This window comes from Eubalaena glacialis, chromosome 9, assembly GCF_028564815.1.
Source record: "Eubalaena glacialis isolate mEubGla1 chromosome 9, mEubGla1.1.hap2.+ XY, whole genome shotgun sequence".
NCBI classification, from domain to species: Eukaryota; Metazoa; Chordata; class Mammalia; order Artiodactyla; family Balaenidae; genus Eubalaena; species Eubalaena glacialis.
Window position 1 is genome coordinate 77,291,562 of NC_083724.1, and position 4,038 is coordinate 77,295,599.

Consider the following 4,038-nt stretch of genomic DNA (forward strand, 5'->3'; position numbering starts at 1 on the left):
ACACCAGTCAGAATGGCCATCATCAAAAAATCTACAAACAATAAATGCTGGAGAGGGTGTGGATAAAAGGGAACCGCCCTGCACTGTTGGTGGGAATGTAAATTGATACAGCCACTATTGAGAACAGTATGGAGGTTCCTTAAAAAACTAAAAGTAGAACTACCATACAACCCAGCAATCCCACTACTGGGTGTATACCCTGAGAAAACCATAATTCAAAAAGAGCCAGGTACCACAATGTTCATTGCAGCTCTATTTACAATAGCCAGGACATGGAAGCAACCTAAGTGTCCATCAATCAGATGAGTGGATAAAGAAGATGTGGCACATATATACAATGGAATATTACTCAGCCATAAAAAGAAACGAAATTGAATTATTTGTAGTTAGGTGGATGGACCTAGAGTCTGTCATACAGAGTGAAGTAAGTCAGAAAGAGAAAAACAAATACTGTATGCTAACACATATATATGGAATCTAAAAAAAAAGAAAAAAAAAATGGTTCTGAAGAACCTAGGGGCAGGACTAGAATAAAGACACAGATATAGAGAATGGAGTTGAGGACACGGGGAGGGGGAAGGGTAAGCTGGGACGAAGTGAGAGAGTGGCATGGACATATATACACTACCAAATGTAAAACAGATAGCTAATGGGAAGCAGCTGCATAGCTCAGGGAGAGCAGCTAGGTGCTTTGTGACCACCTAGAGGGGTGGGAGGGAGACGGAAGACGGAGGAGATATGGGGATATATGTATATGTATAGCTGATTCACTTTGTTATACAGCAGAAACTAACACAACATTGTAAAGCAATTATACTCCAATAAAGATGTTAAAAAAATAAATAAAATGCCAGACAGAATTAAAGTGTATTATTTAAATATAGCATATTTGTCAATATACAGAAGACTATTAGATCCTTAAAGGTAGGGATTTTTGTCTGATTCATTGTTCTTCTCCTCACGACTTACAGCACAGTGATATACAAGTAGCATATGATCCATAAAAGTTCATTGAACTAAATTGATCTTAGCTTCAAAATAATCAGTTAGTAGGGGACATAGCTTTCTGATAAATCTAAGCCAGTTTGTAACCTAAGTTCTGACACTTATCAGATGAGTCATTAAGGGCATGTACCATTCAACTTTGTTGGTGGAATATATATGCTCAAATCTGAAAAGCTGTTACCTTGAGTAATTTTGCCATTTCAGCCACGGATTAAATCAATTAACTGATTGCTAACTCCAGCAGGATTCAGACCACATGGCCTTTTATATTCTGTCACTTTGTTTAAATTCAGTTTGAGTTTGTGCATATTTACCTTATAGAGAGTGTATATTATATAATACCCAGGTCAGAAAAGAGTTCCAAATGAAACCCGGGGCCCCTGCTGTATCCTCTCAGAGGACTGGCCCCCTGGTAACCCCTGTCTCAGTCTGTAATCGTATATTTGTGTGGTTACCTGGTTATAGCACATACCCCTTAGAGTCTGTAATGACCATAAGAGCAGAGGCTGCATCTGTTGGTATATTATTTTATCCCTAGAGTTTGGTACAGTCTCTGGTCCATAGCGCATATCCAAAAAAGGCAGCTGAACAAATTACTGAAATCCAAGGGAAAATACAATTGGAGCTGAGTTTTGAAGACAGGTGAAAGAATTGATCTAGCAGCAAGATGAGAAAAGGCCACCAAGTAGGGTGAGGGCTTGAAATGGGGGTGTGGGTTCTGGTAGAAAGACTGGAGAAGATCCCTAAGGAATGCCTCTTAATACAGCAGGTGCCTCTGTGTCTTAGGAGCAGGTATGTACATAACAGGAGTTCCTTCCAGAAACAGGTTTGTGTTTTTATCTGACTTGATTTCTAAAACCATCAAGAAGCCCAATAATACTGAGTAGGCATGGACATGAGACACACCTTTTTCATGCAAGAAGAGGAAATTTTCTTAGACACACCTTTGTCATGCAAGAAGAGGAAATTTCCATGATGCCCATAACTAGGCAGTGTTTCTGAAAGTGGCCAGTTACTGGCTACTGTGGTTTCCCTCCCCAGAAAAAGGAAAAACTTAACCATTTTCCCAAGAGCACATGACTCTCACCCGCGTAAACTTTTTATTTCCCAAAGGGTGTGATCAGTTGAGATCATACAAATTTAATGGTCCTCAGTCAAATAGCCATGTCAGACATTTTCCACTCTTCTGTAATATTCTGTGTCCACCATGGACACTTTAGAAGTTTGGAACTTGTGTAGCCATGTCACCCTTAGGTGATTTGATTACCATGTTACTTTATCCTGGTCTGGTGAGGGAATAATCATATCTTGTGCTTCCCAACTCCTCTGAGATGATGTCAGAACAAATCGAGGGTTCCATAATTTTCCTCAGGTCCTCCTTTTCCCTCTTCTCTCTCCCTTTCTCTTGCCAGTTCTGTTTCCCATCTCCTTTTTTCCCCATAGTTTATATCTATTTCTCCATACATCCTCAGATATGCGGTATTCAATGTCCCAAATTGGTGTACTTATTTTGTACATAGAAAGTTCAATTTTTACTTCCTCCCAAAGTTTTATTCAAAGAATATGGCTGCTCCCAAGTGTCCCACTGGGCTGTAGGCCTATATATTTTGAGTGTGTTATGTTTGGGTGATTTCTGTCTGAGATTCCTTTCAGCTACTGGGGGAAGTAAAATGGCAGCAAGTTGGATATATTTTGTATATATTTTCAATACATCATCTTTTATTTTGATTGTAGCTTTGACAGGAATGCATTTTGCAAATCCCCACCTCTCCAGGGCAGGCAAGTCAAAGAGGAGGAAAAAAAGCTTTGTGAGAAAGCATCCAAAATGCATAGATGGCCTTATCATTTTGAGATAGCCAACCTGGCCCAGTATTCCTTCTTTGTCTGATTTCTATTAAAGCTATTAAGAATGGATTCAGTGGACCGCACTTTCTGTCTATCTTCCTAGAGGTGTAAACCCTGGTGGCATCAGAATCATATGAATAGGACTGTATGTACTGATAAGCAATTATCACTGGGGTAAAAAGAAGAATGATAAGGTCTAAGACTATCACAGGGCAAAGACATAAAGGTTTATTTCCAGTGTTATCAGAAGAGCTTTGCTTAGCCATGCAAAGCTCCTTCTGGGAGAAAAAAAGGAAGAGAAAAGCATAAGGGTAGATTATATTCCTTGCAAACATTTATCAATCAAAACAGGAAACTCTGAATGCAAAATTGAAACACAATCACAAAGTCAATTTTAAATGGGTGGAAAAGCCACAGAAAACATGGGCCTTCTGAGGATTAAAAGGAAGAAATCCTTATCTAAGATTAAAAAAAAAAAACTTACCAGAGATCAAAATAGAGAGGGGCTATGAGAGAGAGGAATTGTGAGGAGATTGCTTTTACAAATGATTTGGGATTGAAATAATTTATATGGCTTGTATTCTGCCATTGAGTGCAAGACGGAAAATTTATAGAACTGTAGAAAATGGCCTGCATTAGATCAGAACTATAAAAAATAGAACACAAGCTCAACTCCAGGGACCCAGTAAGATTTGTTGTTGTTGTTGTTAGGAGATAGAAGTTGTTCACGAAATGCAATTTTAATCATGAACTTGAGGATGATGTACATGAATTCCAACAAATCCTTTTAATGATAGTATCTTTTGCCCCAATAGGTCGACAATGATTTCTCAAGGAAAGATGAAAACTCTATGAGGAAACACTTCCTACTTTGTGTTCTTTCTTAAGGGCATCCTGTCTGAAGTGAAAATTTCAAGGCATCAGCCAGTTCAGAAGCTAACTAGCAGACCAAAGAATGCTAAAATGGTTTATCACAATCAATCTCCATGGTTCTATGTCTCAGAAATGCCTTCCACTGAAACTGACAGCAAAGCTTAACAAATATTTAGGATTGAACAAATTTAGGGAGCCAGTGATCCTCATATACTGAGCTAGTCTCATTCATTTCATTCATTCACTCATTCATTCATTGCAACATTTATTTATTGAACACCTGATATGTGTTAAGCACTAGACTAAGTGCTGGGG